General features: G+C 43.8%; 2 long non-coding RNA genes across 2 annotated transcripts; both read left to right on the plus strand.

Annotated features, from left to right (window-relative positions):
- The first annotated feature begins 2,517 nt into the window (after positions 1 to 2,517).
- Positions 2,518 to 4,096, plus strand: LOC306811782. The gene is made up of 3 exons (XR_013776733.1): positions 2,518 to 2,589; positions 3,474 to 3,574; positions 3,979 to 4,096. It is a non-coding gene; the product is annotated as an uncharacterized lncRNA (long non-coding RNA).
- Positions 4,097 to 5,559: 1,463 nt separating this feature from the next.
- On the plus strand, positions 5,560 to 6,906 carry LOC306811853. Its single transcript, XR_013776752.1, has 3 exons — positions 5,560 to 5,711; positions 6,392 to 6,446; positions 6,740 to 6,906. It is a non-coding gene; the product is annotated as an uncharacterized lncRNA (long non-coding RNA).
- Positions 6,907 to 9,689: the final 2,783 nt, after the last annotated feature.

A 9,689-nucleotide genomic window follows, 5' to 3' on the forward strand; every position in this document is an offset into this window, starting at 1 on the left:
ATTTAAGTTCTGTTTACTAGGGATTAAAATTAAAACAGACTCATGCAAGTATTCAGCCATAGACTAAAACACATGGAGGAGAAGAGAAGCTGTGGATGTCCCTGCACACCCTGCTGCCGTGGATGGGTGTCCCTGCCTGTGGCAGGAGATGGGAACCAGCTGGTATTTAAGGTCCCTTCCACAGCAAAGCCTCCTGGGGCACCAGGAGGGTGCAAGGGGGCAACAGGGGTTCTGCTGCCGTTAATGGAATGTTGCCACAGCCAGACCGTTGCCACTGGGATTCCACCCCAGGCAACCTGGGGTCTGTTAAGGCAGTTGATGGATCCTCTGCAGGGAAGCAGACACAAAGTGTCTCTCTGCTCCGTGTGTGTCCATCTTCTCCATCCCTGGTGGGAGCAGAAGGTGATTTGCTGACATTTATGAGAAAAACTCTTGACTGACTACACGGGTGAGTGTAGGTTATTTCTGAAAAGGTTTCTGGTGCCAAGGGGATGCTCTGGGCTTCGGCCCAGCTTCAGGTGTCTAAGGTTCCAATCCTGAACTTGTATAGAAATGATGTCCAGGTCTCTACTGAATCTGTACAGAAATGGTGTTCAGTTCTGTACTGAACTCATACAGAAACTGGTGTACAATTCTCTACTGAACTTATACAGAATTGGTGTCCAGTTCTTTACTGAATTTGTACAGAAACTGGTGTTCAGTTTTCTACTGAACTTGTACAAAAACTGGTGTTCAGTTCTCTACAAAACTCTTACAGAACTGATGTGCAATTCTTGACTGAACTTGTACAGAATTAGTGTTCAGTTCTCTACTGAACTTTTACAGAAAAGGTGTTCAGTTCTCTACTGAACTTTTACAGAACTGGTGTAGAATTATCTACTGAACTTGTACAGTATTTATATTCAGTTCTTTACTGAACTTTTATAGAAGCTGGTGGCTTGGGGATGGGAAACCTAGAGCACGGATGATATTTAAGAGAATGAATATTCCAGATAATCTCCTCTCTTGTCTTCTGGTAGGTTTGGAAGAACATTGTTCTCTGATCCCTAGAAGTCAGGGTTTTGTAGCAGTTTGCTACCTAAAGGAGTCTAAGGCATCAATTGCTGCAGCCTCTCTGACATTCCTTCTCCGGTGCCTGTCCTGCTTACTCTTCCAGTGGGAAACACCATGAGCACTGTGAGTACTGTGCTACTCAATGAAAATCTAAAACACATTGTCTGGAGTACTTCCAGAAAGGCTTGAAAGAGTGTGCAACAAATGCACGGGAACAGAAGCCTATCAAGACTTCATGTAGCTTCATGTTTTGGGAGATGGAAGATTTTGAATCTCTCTGGGTGCTAGCAATATTTCAGAAATGCTTACAGTGTGATCAATGACCTGAGAAAATTGTGAAGTAGTCTCCTCATTTGCAAACCTTTGGGATATGCTTTTTCTTGGTGAGACAGCTGGTAAGAGATCGGGGGGACTCCTTTTCCTTGATGCCATGAACTCAGGGAGGAATGCCCCACACCATATGATGCATATTCCAGCCTTTGCATGAGTGTTTTCTGTCCCCTTTCATTGGTGTTGCCAAGATGGCGGGCACGTTGCCCTTCTCCCACAGAAAATTAGAAGGCTTTGCTCCCTCCCAGGATCAGCGAAAGCGCCATGGAGAAGCCGCTGATTCTGGTCAAGCTGAGAAACGGAGCAGGCTGCAGGCTCCCAGCACAAGTGGAGCTCCAGAGACAGAGCCAGTAGACTTCACAGAAAGTGGTACACTTCCTTTTGAGCTTGGCAAGGACAAAAACTGCTTCTGGGGGGCTGGGGTTCCAGGCAAATGTGTGCATTTGCCAGTCTCCAGGTGCTTTAGTGGGGAGGAAGGGAAATCTGGGATTTTAGGAAGTGCCTGGTGTGGCATCTGTAAACAGCAAGGCTCCTGACAAGCACAGGGGTTTGTTCCTGAGCTGCAATACATTTGCACTAGTGGACATGAACTGTGTAGCCAAGGTCCAAGTGCTGCTCAAACAGCTGAATGTCTGCTCTGAGCAGCTGGCAGTTGCCACAGCAGTCACTGCACAGGGTGGCAAACTAAGTTTGGGATCTCCCAGCTGGGAAGCAGATAAGAAAAATTTGTCATTAGTTGTTTTCCATCCCTCAAGGGAACATGTACAATATGCTACTGTAAAATCAGGATACCTGCTATGATTCCAGCTTCGATTTGGGTATTTTTTCCTATGTCATAAATATTCCCCTGTGTTAGATTAATCTTATGTTGGTGTGTACCTTCTGCAAGCTGCTGTCATCCAACAGAACTGTGTGAGGAGCTCAGCCACTCTTTCTTGCAGAGGACAGGGCTGGAAAAGCTCTTGTGTGGACTGTTGAGAGCAAAGATGAAGTGAAATGTTGGACACATTTGTGAAAAGACCCAGGGCAGAGATAAATTCTACCTCAGCCTTTTCCTCTGGGGCTGCCCTTTTCATTCCTCTATAATTGATGATATTGATTCTAACATTCTGGTTTTCAGATGGTGGGGCATTCATTGTTGTCACAATTGACTCCTCTGACTCTGAAGACAGCGATCTAACAGGCAATGATTCTGGCAGTGTTGTGGTAAGTAGTGAATGACACACTTCTCTCCATCTCACAGCCCAATTAGTTTTCTCTTTGTGCTGCCAGGCCTGTCTGCTGGCATCCAAATATTCAGTCTGACATTCAGGGCTGAAATAGAACTCTGACTTACCTACTTTAGGCTTAGGTTAACTTTAGTTAACCCCAAATGCATCTGTGAGTGCAGCAGCATCTCTGAGTATCACTTGCAGAGAGTGGAAGAGTAATTTAAAAGACCTTGTTGCTCCAACACTTGGGGAGAATGTGTAGCAATCATGGGTAATGGAACAGAAGGAGCCAATTAAAAGCTGAAGCTGTTCTAGAGATACCCAAGATATAGGCCATTGATTTAAAGAAAAAGGAAAGAAGCCTTTGGCTTTCCAAATATGAAGTGTTTAAGCTGCAACATTGGTTTGAGGTACTTCTGTCACTGAGGTATCAAGCAAAACTGTAGCTGGCTGGGGCACAAATTGTTTATTACTTCAAGAACTATTACAAGTTTATTAATTCTGTTCAATTTATTACTCCAAGATGTATTTTACAAAGATCCAGCCACCAGGGTAGTTTATCCCTTGAGTTTTGGGTAGCCACTGCTGCTGTGCAAAGCAGAAACACACAGCAGTGATGCTGGAAAAGGCCTTGAACTTTATGGGAGAATCTGCATGACCCAGCTCCAATTCTGCAAAAATTAAAGTGGGGATGGGTTGGACTTTTTTCTTAAGCAGCTGCTCATCTCATACAAAGACTTTATGGCCATCTTCCAATTTGTGTAAAAAGAGGGAAAGAAACACTTCCAGCCTAAATCAAATAAGGGAACTGAAACAGAGGAGCAGGGTGGAAGGTGTTCATGTGATTCCTAAGTTACCTCTGTTTCTTACCTATTCTAGCAGCTGGAGCAAAACCAGCAGCACACACCTGTGTCCAGAGCAGCAGATGATGCTTCACAGCTACTGGCAAATGATGAAGAGGAAGGAAGAAACAGCAATAGGTATGTGAGAGAGAGTGTCTCTCTAAAGTCTGGTTTCTGTCATAGGGTACAAAATGTCTTTAAACAAATTTTGGGCTCTTTGTGATATTATGGCCTAGAATATAGTAGCCTATCTGGAAGAGAACTACTTAAAAAATTTAAAAAGAAGAAATCCTAGCAAAATTTGACAGAAATTTTTCTTCTCTGTTCATGAAATCTTTAATGAGTGTGTCTTACATAATTGCTTGAGATGAGCTGAAATGCTTGCAGTACATAAGAGTTTTTGGAATGATTGTGTTGCTGGGATGGGGTATTGCTAAGTCAGAGTAGGGGATGTTTTAATTTCTGACATTCTATGTCTCAGTAACCCTTTCTGTGTGCTGAAAGTCATGGCTGCATGTTCTTTCTGGTCATGTTCTCTCTAGTGCATGGTCATCAGATACTCTCAGCTCTCCAAACTCGGTGGATGAGTACTTAGAGGTAAGGATCCATGTATTGCCATCATTTCTGTTTTGTGGGAGGGGGATTTTGGGCAGAGAGGGAACTGCACAGCTCAGCTGGCCAGTGTGGGATGCTGTGGGCAGCTGGCCTGAAGCACAGCTCTGGCTTTGAAGCTCCAAGCTCGTCCCTGCAAGTCACTTCTTGCTGGTGCATCCAGAGGGGGAAAGTCCAGCCAAGGTGGCACTGGCAGATGTGTGCCAGATTCTTCTAGCAGCTGCTGCCAGCTTGCAGATGTTTGAGTTGTATTTGCCTGGTGCCCACAGAGCAGCAAACTGGAATTCTTTCATCCCAATCCCTGTTCAGGTTTTTTTTTTTTTTTTCCTTCTTTTCTTCAGTTCATCTAATATGAATTTTCCTGTTTGGGAAAAATTGAGGGAGAAAAAACCTCCTCCAGTCAAAATCCAGTTTGGAAACCAAAATGGGAGGAGGGAGGAAGGTTTTCAGATGGTTCTGAAGCTGCCTCTCTTTCTATCCTGTTCCAGCAGTAGGAGGAGAACCAGCAGCAGCTTCTTATTTGTTTATGGGCAGCAGCAACTTTTAATGTTCTTAACCAAAATTAGAGAGTGATAGCCTAACATGCTTCATCTCATCTGTTGTAACTGCTTGGCTGAGCTGGTGTTAGTATGTAACACCAGGGCTGCACACCAAAGTCTAATTGTATTTTCTTTTTTCTCTCTCCCCATATGCACTGATGCAAGCTTATTGAAGGTGAGTTTACATTTTAAAGTTGATAATGGGATTGTTATAAATATAATCATTAGTTTTTCTGTGTCCTTTTCAACCACCTCTATCAGCAGGGATTGAAACTACATTTAGCAAAAGGCAAAGAACAGTGCTAAAGCCTCTGGCTAAAGAATGGAGCCCATCTGTGTCTGGTAGCTGCTATGGAAAACAGTGGAAAATCTCCACAACAGAAGTTGTTGCTCAATGCTTATGCAGGAAAGAAGTTTAATTTGGTGACATTTTCTGTAATTTCAATTGATTAGTGCTTGATTATTCTTACATGGACATGGCAGTTGCAGAGATCATTGTTGCATGTATATTCTAAGAATTAAAAAGCAAACACCCTTTGGGTGTTACCAGGCCATTAAAAATGTGTCTCCTTTGAACTGTATGTGTTATAATTTTCAAGTGACCTTAACACCATAGGACCCCAGCAGACTCTGTTAGTAAGAATTGTGGAAGGGAGCTTCCCTGTATTAGGCAGATTTGTTAACTCTGTGGAATGTAGGACACTGAGACTCTCTCAAGTAACATTTTTAGCTGTTTGTAGAGTGAATAGAAGAAATGTTTTGGGTTGGTCTGTAGCAGAATATTCACAATGTGTGGAAGGGTTCAACCTCAATGTTTAGGGGAACTAGTTTCTTTAAGATTGCTTTTAACTCAGCTGAATAGGGTCCATTTCAAATAGGAACCATTGCAGACTATTTATAATAACTTATTTAAAGGGTAGTTCCAAAGAGAGAGGGTAAAGAATAGATGTAACTTTTTGAATTTAAATTGCAGGGTATGAACAACAAAGAAGCCAGTTGCTGTTGGACAACCCTGTCCTGAATGATGATGATGAGGAAGATGAAGCAACAGATAATGATGTGTCTGTGACTGATTCAGCATCTGAAGAAGGGGATTCAACAGAAGATGAAACTGAAAGTTCAGAGTATGTATGCCTCAAGACCTACCACACACTGAGTTTTGCTTTTTGTTTTTCATACAGACAGGACCAGGTTTTACTGCTGTGGCCTGGCTTACCTTTGAAACCTTCACTTACTCTACTTATTTCCCTCTTTCAATGACAACCACAGCCCATGCTGCATGATGATCAAATGATACCATTTTTACTTTAGGAGAGGAAGGCAGCCCAAGGCAGATGGAAAGCTTTGCACACAAAAGTTTAGGGGTGATTAGGCACAGGCCATAGTTCACAATGCATTCCATTTTCTTTTCATGCCAGGCTCTAGTGGGTAAGGAAATTATTTCATTGGTATTGATGGCTTGGCAGCAGCTGGACATCTTCTGTGCAGGCTTTAATAAAGCTGGTGTGATTTGGATTACTGAAAGGTAATATAGGAGAGAACTTAATATAAAAGAGGCATAATTTTTCCCTTCAATCTCAAGCTTCTCTGTTACAGCATGCCTTCCTGCTCTGTTTAGGTGAGGCTGGGAGACCCACACTCAGTATTACACAGAGCAAACTGAGGGTTAAGGACATGCAGGGCTCCCCAAAGGCAGCGTGTCATGGGTGCTCAGTGCAGAGTTTACATGGCATTTTAGGTGCCATGACCCCCATGTGTGGTGACATAAACAGCCACATGTTCTCTCTGGTTCTGTTCTCTCTAGTTCTTGGCCAGCGGGTACTATTAGGTGTCCGATCTGCATGGATTATTACCCACAGGTAAGGACCCACCTGTGCTCATCTTTCCAGCTTGGTGGGAGGGGAATGGGGCAGAAGGGGAGCTGCACAACCCAGCTGGTTGATTGGGATGCTGTGGGAGGCTGGTTTGAAGCACAGACCTTGCTTTGGGGCTCTAAAGGTTATTTCTTGTTGGTGTAGAGGGAGAAGCCCTTGCCCAGGAGGCACTGCTAGACCAACCTGTTCCCATTATTCAGCAGTAACTGGTAGATTGCAGACACTCCTGTAAAGCAGCAAACTCAAATTCTTTCCTGTTGTGATTTCCTTTCCTCTAGATTGTGCAAGGAGGACGATTGATTTTGTCAACACTGTGTGGCCATGTTTTCTGCAGCCGGTGCCTGCCTTTGGCCCTTCGGACTGCCGGGTTTTGCCCAACCTGCAAGACACGTCTCACTCGAGGACAATACCATCCCATTTATATATAAGTTCTTTTATTTTTCAAGACAGTCTAAGATGGATTGTCAGATACTTACCTATCAGGGGGATAGGTATTTTTCTATGTGTATGTAGTTTTTATTGTATAAGGTTCTGTTTTCCCTGAATTTTTCATTAATAAATTTTAATTGATTGAAATATAATCAAGTCTGCTCATCTATGTTGGATTCTGCTGGTAGACAGAGATTTCTTTTAACAGGTGGAAATAAACCCCTTGTTTTGATCAGTCAGAAGTGCTTGTTCTTTTCATAATTGATTCAATATAATTGCTTATTACAACTGCTTCAATATTGCTTCAGGACCAGTGCACTATACTTCTAGTTGTAGCTACCTACTGTGCTATGAATAATTCTCTAAAGCCCTTTTTTTCAATGTCATTATTGCAACCAATTTAAATGAATCATCCATTTTATTTTTATGAGTATATTTGGTTTGCCATCCTTATTGCTGCTGGACAAAGTTGGATAAAGGCTGAATTACACCTCTATAATCCTTTGGACATAAACCATTGACAAAGAGTGGGACCAAGATTGGATCCCAGACCGGGACTAGGCTCCTCTTTGAGGAGTTCAAAGAGCAAGGGGCTTCTTTCCACATCTGGTGACTTAAGGGAGGGCTTCTCTAATAAACTCTGTCTGAAGCTCCCACTCTGCCTGTGACACAGGTGCCAAACCCCGGTGTTGTCCCAGGTATCTCAGAGCCCACAGCAGCTGTGAACAACCCTTCACACCTGTGTTTCACCTCTGGGAAGATGTGCTGGAGAAGCCTGCTGGCCACAGATCTTACTTGAGCCACTCCTCCCACCAGAAACTTGATCCAAGGACAATTTCTGGGCATGCAAAGTAGACGTTTGAGGAGGGATGGCAGCCCGACTTGGCTGGCTTTGTAAATAAACACCAGAGGTGTGTAATGCAATAGCACATATACTTGGCTCCAGCTGGGCTGTTTCTCTATAGTGTGTTGTTTTTGGTGTTCTAGATCAGAAATCTGTAGGTTTGTTTTTGTAGCAGCCACTCAACCACTAAACTGCTTAACCTTCTCCGCAGTCAGCGTCTCGGAAAAGCCAAACACAAGCAGGTTGGGCTGCATGAAAACACCAGCAGCAGACTGGCCTGAGAGCCAAAGGAAAGCTGTAATTTACTGGAAGGGAAGGTCCTCTTTAAATTTACAGAAAAGAGCATATATAGAAACCTAACAAAAGCATGCAATGATTGTCTGGCAAGGACAGGCGATGCTGCTATGAGAAGTGGTGATGTGGATCAGCTGTCAGATGTTAAACACATTTTATCTTGGCCAGGTCATAATCCCACATCCTTGATGAGGAGCATCTCTTCCTACTACTAAAACTGCAGAGATGCTGTAAGAAAAGCAAAAGCTCAGCTTGGGTTGAAGTTGGCCAAAGATGTTGAAAACTGCCAGGAAGGGTTCTTTAGATACATAAACAACAGGCAGAAACCTTAGGGAAATATTGGCCCAGTGTTAAAAAGGAGAGGTGAGTTAATCACAGCAACACTGGAAAGGCAGAGGTTCTCAACATTTCTTAACCTCTGTCTTTGCCAGCACTGCTGCTCTCCACCTTGGATTGAGAAATTGGATAAAATAGTTCCAGTTGGCATGTATTTAAGTGGAGTCCTGATGGCAGTGTAGGCTGCACATGCCAGCAATAACAGGGACACCCTTAGGGAAGCTATGGAAATTCAGAGCACTGCAGGAGCACCAGGATTGTGCCACAAACAGCAGTTAACACTAAATGTTTTGTGCAGATCACACCAAGCTTTAAGGCAGGGCTTACAAGGCAGATTTCTTGGGGATAATATATTAATTGAGCAATCAAGCTCATGAGAGCAGAGTTGATGCAGGAGCACAGACACTGCCAGACCTGCCCCAGCAGAAACCACTGCCACACTGTGCAGAAGGCTGTGGGGTGCTGGGGGGACAGGGGAGTTTAGGGCCATGCTCTTTCCCTCTGCTTGAGCTCTGCCTCTTGTTGAGCAGCTCAGCCTCATGGAGTGAATTCCACATCATTATTTTGCTTTCCCTCCCCCTTTTCCAGCCCAGTTTCTTCAGCTACCTGTGCTCCGAGCCTTCTCCCATCCCAGCCTTCTGGCTTTTCTGCCCTATTGGCATTTTCCTCTTCAACCCTTTTTTCCCACTGCTGTTTCTCCAGCCTTGCCTTTTCCACTATGCTTTTCCACCCTGGTGTTTCTTTTTTTCCTGCTCTGCCCTCTGTCAGTGCCCACCTCCTCTGCTCCAGCCTGAGTAAACTGGTGCTACCTCCTTGCTCTGACTGTCCAAAATTCTCAGCCAAATGGGGTTGAGGGACTCCTTAATGAAATTCCTTGGATATCAGTTTCGTGCAGTAGTCTCCTACTCATTGTATCTGGTTCTTTCATGCTCCCAAGCTTCATTTTATGCTTTTTGAAATGAGCCAGAACAGAAATGAAAGGAAGATGCTGTGGGGAAGGCTGTGGGGAAACAACAAGAGACCCAGTGCTGCCATGGCCTGGCATATCTTGGAGTTTCATTTGCTGCCTGGAAAATTTTTGCTTTTACTCCTGTTTATCATTAATGCATCTGAATAATGATCATTAATGCAAAGGAATGGTTCTTGCAGTGAAATAATCCCCTGTAACAAAGTAAATAACTGCTACACTGGTGATGAGAAAGTTGATGTTAAAGACCTGTAGGTTACTTGATACAGGTACTGACTCCACTTAGCAGGGCAAGGTTCATGCTGCAGCTAAGGAGGGACTTTCAGGATGAGTTTCCCTGGAAAAACTCCCTGGGTTT

Source organism: Erithacus rubecula, assembly GCF_903797595.1.
Source record: "Erithacus rubecula genome assembly, chromosome: 23".
Taxonomy (NCBI): domain Eukaryota; kingdom Metazoa; phylum Chordata; class Aves; order Passeriformes; family Muscicapidae; genus Erithacus; species Erithacus rubecula.